This window comes from Varroa destructor, unplaced genomic scaffold (assembly GCF_002443255.2).
Source record: "Varroa destructor unplaced genomic scaffold, Vdes_3.0 BEIS01000004.1, whole genome shotgun sequence".
In the NCBI taxonomy this organism is placed as follows: Eukaryota; Metazoa; Arthropoda; class Arachnida; order Mesostigmata; family Varroidae; genus Varroa; species Varroa destructor.
The window spans coordinates 666,821-682,305 of NW_019211457.1; the positions used below are offsets into that span (position 1 = coordinate 666,821).

A 15,485-nucleotide genomic window follows, 5' to 3' on the forward strand; every position below is an offset into this window, starting at 1 on the left:
TCGATATTCTATGCATTTGCATCACTGCTTTGATAACTTTATCTGGATATGATGTATAGATCCGCTTGTTCTTCACTCAGCTTCTTTTTTTTTCTTTCCAGCAAAATTTTTCTCTCATCTTAGTCAACAAATTCTTATTAATGCGTTTCTGACTATTTACCGAAAATTTTGGTCTGCTTTTTCCTTCTCTCCCACGTGGCGCTCAGCTTTCGAGAGCACAATAACAAATGATAGAAGAAGCGGTTTCGTCTGCCCATTTGTTGACCAAATAACCAAGCAACAATTTTAAAAATACAATAATAATTGTTTTTCTCAGAAAATAAATAAACGTGTCCGATTTTGTAGCGCGATAACATATTTTCAACTGTATTGAACACATGCCCTTCTTGAAGGCGTTGAATGGCCGCTTAAGTCGCGGGTATTTCCGGTTCTGTATAGCGAATTTCTACTGGCCTTAAAGCATGACAGGCTAACCAATGGGACTGTATAACGTCTGTGGTGACGGTTTTTTGTACCAGTCATTAATCACTATATTAGCTGAAATGGTACACGACAGACCACCGCCTGTAGCGACTTTTCTTTCGAGAGAATGCGGCAGTAAGAACTGCGAGCTGAGGGCGTCAACCTTAATCTCATAAATTAGATGTCCTGTTTCTGTGGCGGTAACTGCTCAAACCCTGACACCACATATCGAACGTAAATATAGCCACAAGGGCGGCAAAATTTAAAACTAGCCAAGAGGCGATGGAATTTATCGTTACGATAAATGCACAAAGCCATCTTTCTTGTGAACACTTCCGGTAGAACTTTCAGAAGCGTAGCATGTACCCAATAGTCGTCGTGATGCTTACTCTTCATAGACTTGACTACTATAGATTTGTCGATTGTACGTTAAATGAGAACAGCTTTGATACTTGAGCCCGCTTTAAAAAAGTTGAAGTTTTGTTCGAGCCTGACAACGCTCTGTCTAGACCGGTACCAAGCAACACATCAAGTGTGAATTATTCATACTGAACGAGTCGACGGCGGGGGCGGCGGCGGCGGCGGCGGCTTATTGCCAGATTTCAACAATGAAAGTCGTATCAAAAACTACGACAGAATTTATCGGTAAATATATTACATAAGTAAGTAAATATAATAGCAATAGCCTGAGCAAACTAAGCGTGGGCGATTCCTGAATCCTGTTCCAATCAAGATTACCATACTGCACTGTTCGCATATGCCAATGATTAACCTGAGTTAAGATCTTAACGCTCAAACTGAGCTCCGTACCAAATAATCTGATTCAGTTTTCAAGTACTGTTCAAAACATACACAACTCGATACTATAACCAGCAATCTATTAGAAGTAGAATATCTTTCGATCTGTTTAAGTTAATGGCAACAAATCTGAATAACTTGGTAGAAACGAGTCCGCTCTGATCGAGAACGGTTCCTGTAATAGTTATCAAATCGCCTCGTAAACGTATTGGCAAACGTAAGTGGTGAGATAACTTGTGGAGGATGTATTGCTATGATTACGTGAGCAGTAGGAGCGAGTGATTCGAGTTCAGCTTTACTCGGCCGAGCCAGCTACAAATGTAATAGGCAATTTTTCTTTACTGGCCAATTTCTATTTTGATGTTCATATCAATACGATATAGCAAACGTTTGTTGGTGAACAAGTTTTATATCAAGTCAAGTTTATACTTCATTGACGAAACTTAATCGTGTTTTACACTGTGTTTTACATATCTCCAACGACCAATAGTTTTACTAACCTTGATTCGGAGCACTGCTGATAACCCCTTAAGCGATAAGGACAAGCCGGACATAATGAAGTAAACAGAAAAACTAGCAGTGGAGTCGGAATGGTACAGTGGCTTAACGTACGCTTTTTGCTCGCGTCTCTAAATTTAGGCCGAAGGCTTTGTTGACTCCACAGGAAGCCGTGGAACGATGTGTGACTGTATCAACTGGCTGTCATTGGCCGCATTGGCGTTGTGCTAGTAGTCGAGGGAAACAGCCATCCGTGCTATGGCCTTCCATTTTCCAAATCACAGAACAATACGAGGGCCGGATGATTTAATCGAAACTAGAATGCAACGCAGTAATTTACGACAATCTACGCAGTTTTTCCCGAAACGAGCAAAGGCCAGGTGATTGAAGGCTTACTTTTCGTAAAGATTAATCCGTTCAATGGCGATATCATCGACTCATCTCTCGCTCTGGCCTTCATTTCTCTCCTTCACTTTCTCGCATATATATATATAATAAGTCAGGTGGTTGTACAAAAGTTGAATAAAAATAATTTTTTTCTTTCACTATTCGGTTATGCGGCGTAACTATTTATGTCATTATCACATAATTATAGTTAAAGTATCCTGGGCACAATGTTGAATTATACTGTAGCCCGGTCGTATGGCAAGGCCACACTAGAGCATCTCGCCAGATTCTATCGTGTGGTAAGCATCGACTTAGTCTGTCTCTCGATCACCATTAAATAAACATTAAAGGAACAGATCGACGTATTTTTCTCCCAGCTAGAAGCCACTTTCATTTTCTTTTGTTAATACGACACACTGTGTTTTCAACAACATCTATCACTCATTCAACGAGGAATAGGCTACTTACACCATGGATTTTCTAGGTAAGAAAAGCAGAAATGATAGAGTGTTTATGGTAGCTACGATAATTTCATCGGTTTGACGGGATGATCTATAATGACAAGCAACGGAACACGCATGAACGCTGCTGCCGTAATGCAGCTTTGAGGCGAGAGTGCCTTCCTACGCGATAGACGTCCCACACGAAAGAACAGTCGCAGTTGACGGTTTACTCACTAGCGTAGACTTATCTTTATAATACTTTTGCTGTTAAGCATAAACTAATGGCAGGCTAACTAAAGCGAAATGAAACCGCGCACACGGGAGGCTCTTGGTAGTCGCGAACGCTGTTGAAAAACAGAGTGAATCCAATTGACGGCAAGGTAACACGCGGACGTGTATATGTGTATATAGAATGAGTATGTACATACTACGATAAAGGCATACGCATGCTAGATTAATGGGAATTGATCAATCGAATAATCAGGACCGGATATCGTTTTACCCATTATATATCTTCGGCAGCGTTTGCTAAAGTTAGCTTAGTCATTCATTGTCAACATGCTATCGGGCCGACGCGGTTTCGAGTACATGTAAAAGTGAATTCCACCCAATCTTCATTCAATCTCATCCTTCCAATAGACCCAATTTGAAAAAGTTCACTGGATTGTTAGAGCCCTCAGCTATTTCATACTATACTAGCTTCTATATTAGCAGACGATATTGCCGACAACCGCTAATAGACTGTCTTTTCATCCATCTACTGTATACGCATCTGCATTGAGCGATTCCTCATATTTAATGGACCCCAGCGCTGCTGCCGTTACCGTTACGCAGATGGACAGCCCACCAACATCAAATATATATATATATGCTGCCATATCATATTTTCAAAACACATTGTATTATACCAACGTGCCAACTGACATTTTAGTCATGGCTATCTGTGCCCAGCCCAGTGTGCCATGAGTCGCAAAGCTTTCCTGATCAGGTATCTTGATCCAAAATCACGACGAGGATTCGAGAAGCATAAAAATAAGCCTCGAATAACAAGCAAGTCTGTTGTCCTTTGTAGTGGCTGGTAAAAGCAAATCATAAGGCACGTGCCATGGCCTTAATATATTGAAAAATCTGATAAATCGATCATCGTTGGTGATTCGTGGGCAAAAAAAATTACGCAGACTATTGAATACATGGCTACGTAAGTTTAATTACCTAGCATGAAGAGAAAACACAGTTATAAACATTTCTGCAAATGCGTCTGTTGCTCAAAATCGACGAATATAGATAGGAGAATCTAGTGCCATGAAGGATATAACATTAGCTATTATTTTCCAATATTCAACATGACGACACAAACAATACCTTCGACAGTTGAGAAAGTTCCAGAGTGCATATAATTAAATGGTTGACAAAATGCCTTATTTTTCAAATTCGGGCGCCTCTCGATGATTTTTTGACGATAGGCCTTCGTGGTGCGGTAGGTTTTTGCAGCGCACTGAAATACCCTACGGTCGAAAAGCGCAATAGATCTATTGAAACTGGTCTATAAATAAGCTCAAGTTCACAAGCCCTTTATTTCACCGGAGGATAACTCTTCGCTTGCGGAAAAACCCTTACCGCCATTGTATTAGAAAAGGTCTTGAAATAACGCACGCGATATTTTCCACCTTTCCCGGTTGAGAACCCAGACTAGCGAAATCTGAATAATATTAAGGTTTAATAAAATTTATAGGATAAATGAGCGAACCAGCAGCAACTAAACTATATCTTAATTTTAAAAGGCGATAGAACGATATAATTTTGTTGTCACAAGCTATGGCAAAAAACCTCAAAGTAATTCCGTCAACTTGTCCAAACGGTGAACAAGATGCTCTTAGCCGTGACACGCGACATTTTCTTATTTAATCTACAAACACCGATATGTACCTCAAGGTAAATTGTCGTCGGACTATCTACTTGCTACCAACAAATACCTTGATTCTTGGGTAGCTTTCTCAGTCTGTGCTAGATCTATTCAAGTATGAATGCCGGTCAATGACAGCTGCACCAAAATCAGTGCTATGCCTCTTCTGCTTTTCAAAACTACCCAGAAATACGCGAACTATTCGAGGGAGCGAACTACGACAATTGTTTTTCCTTTGAGAACTTAGTTCTAAAAGCCGCTTAGGATAGCCTAACTGCAGAAACATTTCAATAATTGTCAAAAACAAGATTAGTGTCCTAGGCACTGAAAAAAACCACCGCCTCTAGTCCTTGCAGTACAGGACAAACAGGGTCGAAACACCCCTTAAAGTATATGAACCAAAAAACTCATAATTAAATAAAAAAAACTAAATAATAATTTCATAGTAACCAGTTCCTATTCGGATTCGTACTGCAGCTGACGTCGGCTCGCATTCATTATTCGTGAATTCAAGTTTCAGTTTCGAATTCTGCTCTTGTTTAAACTCACTGTCTCATGCATGGTCGTCCGCTCCCGTTCCCGTCATTAACTTATCATTGCACGGCGGATCGTGCCTCGCTATTTCCCGAGACAGTTTTAAGGCGTTACTTTCAAAGTGCATTTAGAGCCTGTGAGGGACTGCCAGGGTGGTCCTAGTACTAGAGCGAATTTTCAACGCACTGGGCGGAAAGGCCAAAGGAGGAAAGCTTTCTGATTTCTGCGGCAGCGTCGACAGCAACTTCAAGCGTCGACTACTTTTTGAGAGAAAGATAATCTTGTCTGTCGCGTCCTTGCAGATGGCTAAAGTCGCTGGTGGCTTCCGTTCAAAAGGACTTTCTTTGCTCGACTGCAAAAATGTTGTGGTGATTCCCGGAGATGGGTTGTAGGCAATCGGACTGGGTTGGCAACCGGTAGACAAAGAAACCTGCCGGCGAGCGTAGGATGGTGGACGGACCTCTATAAACTAGTCTAAATTAAACAGGCCCTTGAGGCGTATTATATCAGGCCAGCGGTCCTCTCTCAGCCGATGTTCGAAATGCCAAGCGTTAGTTATAGCTGGTTGCTTGCTGAAGTTCTTGTTGTATTTGTTCGCTAACTCGTCATTGTGGGTCGCTAACAAGAAATTGGGAACTCGCGTTTTTCAAAAACCATTCACTGAGGTATCGAAGACAGCAGCATCAGTGACAACGACGGCGAGTAGGACACGTCTATACAATGAGTTCATCTCTTGAATTTTTCTTGAGTCCTGTGAGAACGATGAGCGGACCCGCAAAGGAATCCATAAGAACAAAGGCTAGCGTTATAATATACTATAAAGGTCCCGCTGGCCGACTGTTATTGAATCGAGATCGTTTCCTATGAGGTTCACAATGCCGTTAATTTCGCTGAACAGAAAAAGCTCAGTCATCGTGTAAATGGTGCTGACTGGTGAAGAAACGACGAAGGTTACATACTGAAGTTTGCAGGTTAGCAGTATATACCATAGAAAATAACAGTGTCTTGACAAAACCGGGGGTTTCTGGCAGGCCTAGCAATTAGTAACAGAACGATGTTGTTGTAAAAGAGAGCGCCAGGCACCGGCACCGCCACCTCTACCACAAGGACTTAAGCTCTTAGAATACCTTATAGCAAGCGGTAGATGATGGTAGTGGGTGTGCCTCAGCTGTATCTGTGCTACACCTAGTTTTCCTAGAGGATGTAACTAATATCTGCTTTCATCGCATTACCTTGCAGAAGTTACGTTCGTTCTGGTTCTTTTTCTCAGACATCAACTCGGATGACACCCGCCTCATTACAATTTCAACGCCCTGCTGCCTTAGCCATACGCTAGCCACCTTAGTCCCGAAAGGACAGTCAGTATGTCTTTGCTGCTTTGACGTTCAGCCGAACGCTGTTCGGTTGGGTCTATTTTAGCCCAGTCGATGTTATCCACAAACACACACTTTGTACGGATAACAGCGGACGGAAGCGGCTGTACAGCAAGAAGCCAGGGCTCGTGTGTTTATATGCACTTACGCCGCAAGTTGCCTCGAGATATAGGGAGAAGACGTTATAATATCTGCTGGTTTGGGTGACACCTGACTGGTTTGCGAAAGCTCACCTAGTAAATGCACGGCGAAGACGAGGTGCCAAAAATTGTCGGGGGTTATTGTGATAAAAGCAAGAGGCTCGACAATGAAAGGGCCTCACGATGCTTTCGACGCCTAAGTTACATGTTCCTAACAGGTTTCGGTATGGAGCACACATAGGGCGCTTATCAAAGAACTTACGGTGGTCTAGCCTGCATTGTTTAAAGGGATATCTATGTGGCAAACAGAAAACGGGTGTATGCAAGTAGGTCGAGCTGAACCTTAGGGATGTTGAGAGACATATGTCGTATGAATACAGGATTCTACTTATATCTGCCCTAGGCAGAAATACGCTAAAATCAAATGCAGAAAAAAACTAAGGAAACAGATATGTTCTACCATTTCTGAAGAGAAAAAAACACTTTCAGTTGCTTCTAGCGCAGTCATATGAAAGCAAAAACTTGTGTCTGACACTCAAATACATGAGGGTAAAGCAACTTAAGCCGGACCGATCCTCTTGTTGTATACTGTATGCACAAGAAGCTTAAGTTTGACATAATGTGTGAGAGGACGCCCACTGGAGAGCAGACCCAAAAGAAATAAAGCTGATTGATAATGAGTAAGCCCAATTCATTTTCGTGTGGGCTTCAGGCCATCAAGCCCGCTTGGTTCGGTTACCTTGCTTCCAGGGATAATGCCTTGTATCATTGCATACTAAATTAATCTTCTGAGAACGAGAAAGCTGAACGTATTCCCTTACATGCTTAGCTTCTCTCGGGAATGGGCTAGTGAAAACGCAGCTATTGTTTTGGAATGAACTATTCATAGTTAAAAGTGAATTGTTAATGTATCCAGAAAGCAACCGATGTCTACTTCGCTACTAATCATTTGTATATACAGGTTTGTTGTATTCACACGTTTTATTTATATTATATTATAGAATAAATGTATTTATCCAGAATGTGTTTAAACAGTGAGCTCTTGAAAGAACATTCTTCTAAAAAAAACTTCTAGCCTCAAAGAAGAACACTTAATCAGCGAAGTATTTTCATGCTAACAAATGTTACAGCCCATTTTGACTGGGCATAAAACAAACTTACGTCGCCTTACCAAGTATCTCTCCGTTTCGTAAATAAACCTTGCACCAGTATGCTACCACGACAATTACCAACAGCGATATTAGTGATTAAGCACAGTTACACAGGACACAGTGGGTCCATTAAAGTTAGTGCTGCTACCGAAAACATAATTACCTGTAAAAGACAACAAAGTAAACAAGTTAGTAATCAAATCCACCTTTGTTGCCCACCTATTATCTTGCTACACCTATTTACTGCAATATGTAATAGTTGACAACAGTATCAGGCAAAATCTTGGCCGGCACAATCACTCTACTATCTCTATCTCCCTTAGCACTTATCAAACAGCATTTTACTATATATATTTATACATTAGCATGTTAAGTTTAACGATAAAGGCACATCGATCGTTCGAAAAATCACTGAATACTACTGGCACATGTATTTGTTTGGGCTCATAACATCTGGAGGAGTTCGAACAATATTAGATTTCAGCGAAGGTGACAAAGTGTTCCCAAACCGTTAGAGTCTTTAACGGAATAACTCCTTGAAGCTATACTTAGGTTGTTTTTGTAGACTTGTTTACGTAAAAAAAAACAGCTGAAAGTGCTCAATAAAGATTAAAAAATTGGTGAATAATTTAGAAAAAAAAAATAAGCTGTAACGCATCCGCACGGCTATCAGCTAATTGCGAGCGCAATGTCGCTGGTCAGCATCGAGCACTTGGTTGAAGCGTACCGTGACGCGGCAAACAAAAAATTTGTGACCGTCAACCGTGGGGCGTCGGAATAAAGCAGTCTCTCGGTTCGTTGAACAAAACCAGAAGATAATCAGCGCGAACAAGCCACAATGTGATACAGATACAATTCTTTGAGGTAAGACTTGCCACGATAACAGGAGTGCCGACGATTTTCATCATGCCAAACACAAACAGTAGAAAGACAACGCTTTAATGGAAAAGTTCCGGTCCCAAACGATTGGCAAAAATAGGAAACGTAAAAAACTTCACCGCAAACCGAAATTAGAAACAGTTACTTTCAGAGATGCAAGAAAAGCAGACCCTCTTCGCCGATGGAAACCTAAATTAAATTTGCACAGAAGTTCAACAAACCAATGCAGGATCCACCAGCCGCAGGAAATTAACGTATAGGCACTCGCTACGAAGGACTATTACTCGCTACTAGTTAACGAAGGATCATCAGACAGTCTCAAAACGAAATGACCTAATGGACGCAGGATTTGACAACAAATCGATTATTTTGTTGGCTATGATAAGGGGACAAATCGCCTGCCTAAAATAGTTGCTTCTGGATGAGCTCGTTATGGAATTAGTTCGTACGAATCGCGTTTCAGAGATCAAGGAGTGCGATAAAAAAAAACCGCGGACTAATATCATAACCTCAACAGAGGAAATCATATGAAGGTATAGTTTGGGATTGCTCGGCAAATAAATCAAGTAGACAAAGCAAAGGGTGGGAAGTGATAATAATAATTATTTTTATGGCTGGCCGGACCAGATACACTATTTTACAATACGTTTTTAATTTAAATCGAATACTCTGTCTTGTGTACCCACTACCGCGGCGTCTAAACAAACAGAATTTTATGAAGCAGTATATATAGTTTGTTCGTCGTACGCGGCCACTGCTATGATACTACAACGACATTTGACATAGATGTTCGAAATGTCGCTTAATACCCTCATCGTATTTATTCATATAGTAGGAAATTAATTAAGGCTTGTGCCTAGTGTGCCGCCCAGATAGGCAAAATTAGGGCGTGGTGAAATTTATGTTTATTTTTGAGGAGAAACTCCGTCGTAGATAAGGCGTTTCTTTCAATAGAAAACACTTGGAAGAACCGCTCCGCGTTTGCCTTTGAGCAAACAAGAGGAATAGCTTAAGAGAGATGAAATATTGGTCAAAGTAATTGTTATACAAGCGCGTAACCGCTGTAACGCGAACAACGGGCCAACCATCTTGCTCTAGCCTAAAGACTATGACCTTGTAAGACCTTTTTTTCGGGCGATGTGCTCGCCGATGCGTGTGCATCGTTCATACCCGCACGTAATCGTGACTGGTGAAGTAAGTCTATCCACCTTTTGTGTGAGCTCGATTTTTATAAGCACAAGCTAGAATCGGAAGTGCTGTAAATAACGCATTTTAACATGTGCAATGAGATTTCAGTAAAAATATATACCCGGTGACTTTTCATCTATTCTATGTATTATACATACTGACGGTTCGTTGGATTTCACAATGATAAAAATAGTACAGCCATATCTAATAAATACAAGTGTATTATCTCAATCATTCACGCCCATGTGATGATTACGAGATATTATTAGAGAGTGAGGAGCTGCTACGTAAGTCCCAACGACCAAGCTTCATCTTTGTTCCTGGAACCATTTGCCGGATTTTTCTTAGGTACGGGAAGTGCTAAAACTCACTTGGTTCCAACCTTGAGCCGACTGAAGGACCTGTCCATGGCGTAATCAAATTGCTTTCATTACTGTGCCATAACATCAGGCCACACACACACCCGACTTTTCTATATCGAGTGCTTAAGCAACAGAAAATTGGGGCTCGCACCGGTAGACGTAAGTGGATTTAGTGACGACGATAACGGTCGTTCAACAGCTACTTTGTTGACCTCATTCGTTGATACATTGATTGTCTTCAGTGGCTAGGTTATCAGGCGAAAACAGATAGTGGATCAATCGGCGACACTGTTCTAGCTAGGAGTCCTATGCTATAGATGTAACTTATATACTTAATTCCAACCGGAGATTGGCAACTCATCCGAATACTTTATCGTTAAGTTATCGGTTTTGCTATTTTTGGTATCGTTTGGCGTTGAGTGGATTCTGTCCATGATACTTTGGTTCTAGGTTTCATTCTTAGGACTGTTTTATTTCTCCCCAATTACTACCAAATGTGACTTCTCGTCATCTCAGCAATAGTGCTTACTGTATCACTTTGCGTCACACGTTGATTACAAATATCAAAAGTGAGACCGAGAATGAGAGAACGCAAGCCGAAGTATTACTCTATGAGACTTCCGACAACGAAAGGAACGCAAAGATCGTTTTATTGTTGTGCCTGACCTAAGGGAACACCGCGGGCTTAGAGTAACCGACGAATGCCGCCTGTTGAGCTATGTCAAATTCTATTAAACGTCGTTCGTTCTTGTACCTTCGTTCCCCCTGATGTTCTTTTTTTTTTTCTCTATAGAAGTCTCGCTGGCCACTTTCATAACGTATCGAGCAGTGTTGTTATCGGGTCTCAGTTTTATATCAGTGGTTCGAGTGGTTTGACACTCGCGCGCTCGATAATACGTCGACACAATGGCTTGAATAGGCGCTATCCCATTGAGCCTGTATCTCGTGATAGTACAATGTATATTTACATAGTACAATATATATTGCTACCAAACTTAGGGACAAATAAGGTGGTCAAGGTTCGATGCCGGGCATAGACACACGGGTTGTTTTGTGCCGAAAGAAGCCCCTGGCTGTTTCAGATAGCAGTGCTTAACTAAGGCAATCACACCAAACGTAAAGTTCGAAACATTCATTTTGTCCCTATCACGCTGTTTCCGCTGCCTTCCACGCACCATTGCTAGGACCAGTGCATCTTCCTCATCGCCGCGGTCTGCTGTTTTGCCCGTCCACAGCGGCCTTTGTTGATCTCGGCTGGTGTTGCCAACTAACCGACTGTTGGCGCTGCTGTATGGCGCGTTAATTTGATTAATTAACTGACGATAACAACGACCGCACCAAATGAATACTACGTCTATTTCTAGTAAGTGCGGCTATACAAGTAATCGAGGGACGCGAGTTAGACCAGCCGGGTTGAGGTAAGTCAACCAAACCAGCCCTCCACATATAGACAAGAGAATGGCGGAAAGCAGACCATTTAACGGGTGGTTGACGTTGCTATGTACGCAGTATAAATATCCGTACAGAGGATATCCCAAAATGTTTTCCGAATCCAACGGTGTTCGGATGGTGCATTGCACGTTGTCAGTCAACTTGCAATGTCATTAAAGTAACTAGTAAAAACGATTGAGGCAAGTAAAGCTCCTGTTGTTTGCTCTTGTTGTTGTTGATGAAGCGGCGTAAGATGAGGACGATAACGGTGTTGATAATGATTGCGGTCATGGCGTGAAGTTGCCAGCTACCATAAGGGGTTGCAACATCGTGCATCCATAGTTTCCATAGTCGCCTATTCCTCCAGACTTTCCACTAACGCCGCAACACTTCACTTGGGGCCTGTCGGTGAAGGAGGAAGGAATGCTAATTGTTAGAATCTGAAAGGAACGCGCGTCGCTTCCATTCAGTGAACCGAGGAAAACGAAGTCTGATTCTATGGCATTTATCAATGCCGTAGAAATATTACAGCTGCAACGAGGAGTCACTCTATACTTTGTACATTTTGGTTTTTTATCGCAAGTAAACTCTAGTATTATATCGTACAATTCAGGTGAACGAAAACATCCTATGGAGATAGCTAGCGCTAAGGGCGGTTTTCCTCACTTTAAAATGATTTTCTTCTCTCCTTAGCATATGTATAAGGACAATAGCGCTGTACCTGGAATAGGGCAAACCAAATATCAGTATAATGTAGATGCGAAACGAAAGGTGGGGCTGAAGACGAGTGAGCGATGAATGCTATTCGATAGAGGCAATAAATAAATAATTGTTTTGAGTATTTTGTCTGGTACTTGAGTTCTTAAGCACTGCTTCAGACGATCGGCTTTTAGCGCGACGAAGCGTGGGTAAAGCCGGCTTCGAATCTAGACCACCACGTGCTTACTAGGTTCACAGTGCAAACTCATTATTAGTATGCTATCAAGGGGAAATCAATGAAGGAAAGAATTGCTATTTGGTAATATCACACAATCCTACGGAACTACGTTAGCAGCAAAGATTCCAGGTGCTGACCTTTTCGACTGCTATCTAACAGGAACGCCCTGTCAAATCAGCTCTGCTCTGTCGCGTAATGTATATAACGACGAACCTAAACATGACCAACATTCTCCATAGTTGGCAGTAATGATGACGAGCTTCAACCGCGCGGTTCGACATGATGAGTCAAAGAATCAGAGGCATGCTAAGCGAGTTGCTGCAAAAATCTGTATGTCGAACTCGGAGGTCATGGGTCTGCCGTAAGAAAATTCACTAAGAGACTCAATCCAGTACAGACTATCTAGTTTAATTTAATATGGCTTGAGGAAACCTACTTATCTAAAAACTTTTAATTACTCTACACGAAACGGTTAGGAACGGCTGGGAAGTCACACGCGCTGTTTTTACTGCAAAGACGGCCAGGCTTCCCCTTGCGTCTTAAACTCTATACACCCATCCTATCAGTGTCCTATTACCATTTCTAACTAACCCCATGAACAACGCACGCTCAAAATCATAAGCATGATATCACTACGGCACAACAACAATCGTTGAAGTACTAGCTAACATGCTGCAAATCTCATCTATGGCACGCCTCGTCGAGACATTCATTTAGATCTCGTTTGAAGCAGTTTTTACGAGTATGCCTCACTATCACAAGTTTTGGTCGCCGGCTTTCAGAATACGAAAGGAGAAAAAGAACAGCAACGGGAAAGTCAGAGTTTACCTAGAAGGCTTAGATCCCCAGGCATTCGTGGTCGCACGTACAAGGCTGCCACTGCAAGAAATACTATCACCAATACCAGTGCGAGAAAATTAGGGATTCGGTTAGGTCGCGAGGGCTCTGTAAAATACTCATAATGTTTGTTTCGCTCTGGCCAAGATGGCTATTTTTGATGTCTGGCTGGGGTCCGGCAGACAATGAATTGCAGCTACAATAGGATGGTTAAAAATGACCCATTCTACAATCAAGCTGAACTCTGTCTCACAAGAGTGGTGTTGCGGCGTGTAAAAGGTTGAATACTGTTCCCAGAGGAAACCAGGCTGTGCTATTGGTCTGTCGATACTCGGATACGCATATCGGAGATCCACCATCGTGGCGCAAAAGCGAAATGAATCTTTTGCAAAGGACAGAAGCGTGATGTTTTCATCAATCAACGAAAATCATCTGCTGGTATTGTAGAATACAGTCAGTAGGTCGCGTTCTATCCTTGTTTTGGTTTGCTCTCTAGATGTATGTAGCACCCATGTACTTTCATATGGATTGCACTTATTTGCATGAAAGGGCTATACAAACATCATAAGTAGAAATGTATAATACATGCACGTATAGAGTAAGCTGTTAATTCTTTCAGCTCATCGGTAATTGCGTACCCATGTTTGGACCTGTCAAACAAGAAAGGAGCATTTTTAGAGATAAACAGATAGTGTATACATAGTCCGGTAGTATCACAAAGACGCTTTGAATTATTGTTGAATGCTCCATGTGTTATAAAGTCGTACTTTTAGAATTCGATACGATCGTGGATCTATGTGTACGAACCGCGCTGGCTAGTTTCCTAAATAGCTAAGAAATCCGATTACGAAGCTCTAACTAGCGTTTTTTTTGGTGCCGTTCTCAATTACCAGTGCTCGAAAAATTTTATGTTTTGCCTCAGTTCGAAATACGCGCCGCTACAGGCGCATCTCGAACTGCGAACAAACGGCCGAAGTGAAATTGAAAGACGATTTCTCAGCACAGCACAAAGTTGCTGAGCCACGCAGCTTGTCCAATATTCTCAAAAATTTCGATGGGAACTTCGATGTGGAGCTACGTGCGATGCTTCGGCGGACAGTTTGGGTGCATGCCTCCTGTGTTGGCTTTGATGTTGAAAGCCTGTGGCAAGCAACGCATAGCGCTAGCGATGGCAGACGAAATTCCTCTTTAGTAGTTTCGTACAGATGGAGGCAGACAGAAACTCAAACTTCTAAGGGGATCTAACTAGGGGACCTTTGGGAGCCAGGTAACTGAGCCTCAGCTATCTCCCTAAGGGATAAGGAAGCACAGGATGAAAAGCGGGGAATAGGCAATCGAAGGAACGAGGAAGCAGGATGCATCGTTGAGGCTGATAAGAAGCGGCCCTTGAAACTCAATCCAATCTTCTTTCAACAACTGAAGCGGCATCAAAAACATCAGCAGCGAACCTGAGGGTAGCAGCAACAGGCAATATATGTAAAAGCTGCCCTCGGACTTCGACGAAGCGGTGGGTTGGGTGTACTGCAGGTCAGCAATGTTTCGAAAGCCGGGGCCGTACATAGCCAGATGAAGACAAAACTGGCATGAGATTGGCGAGCTGTAAGAGGCGCAGATCTTCAGCCTTTATCCCTGCTGCATGTCCTTCTGCCGTGTCCATAGCAGTTGAATGGGAGCAGGCGGAGAACGTTTATGATAACAGATGACAGCGCTAGCAATGAAAAACGAAAATCAGCCAGTACGCGATGACTGAGTCGGACAGCTTATAAACCGGCATAAAGGAACAAACCTTGCTGGTACAACGAAGTAAACTCGTTTAATCGATACATCGTAAATTTTATGCTTATTGCTTATATATATACATGGGGCAAATACTGTTTCTCATTTGTTTGCATAGGTCGCTAAACAAAATCGCGTATCAGACTTTTCGTGGCACGTCCAGTGTGGTATGCTGTGAATACGCCCATAGCCATTTGATAGACTCTATTTAATGCCACTATTCCACTTTGCTCTCGCATATTACCGCTCTGTTATTACTGTTGAGTCACTCCACCTTGATTTGGGCCAAGATACAACTTCGTGATTTCTCCTTCGTAACCCTTCCCTATCGTTATGTCTCGGATCGTTTTTTGATGGCCTTAGCTTGGGCGGCGATTAATTTCGAA

General features: G+C 42.2%; 1 protein-coding gene across 3 annotated transcripts in view; it reads right to left on the reverse strand.

Annotated features, from left to right (window-relative positions):
* The window catches only part of LOC111250115 (protein zyg-11 homolog B), a 159,086-nt gene that overhangs the window by 40,671 nt on the left and 102,930 nt on the right, over positions 1 to 15,485 (reverse strand). The window contains exon 1 of one of the 3 annotated variants that reach the window (XM_086988481.1): positions 7,710 to 7,852. The exons of 1 other annotated variant lie outside the window; for it this stretch is intronic. The gene's annotated coding sequence lies outside the window, so the exon portion shown is untranslated. Of the gene's footprint in view, positions 1 to 1,760; positions 2,206 to 7,709; positions 7,853 to 15,485 lie in introns of those variants that run through there. One more of the 3 variants, XM_022804849.2, reaches the window with a different exon arrangement.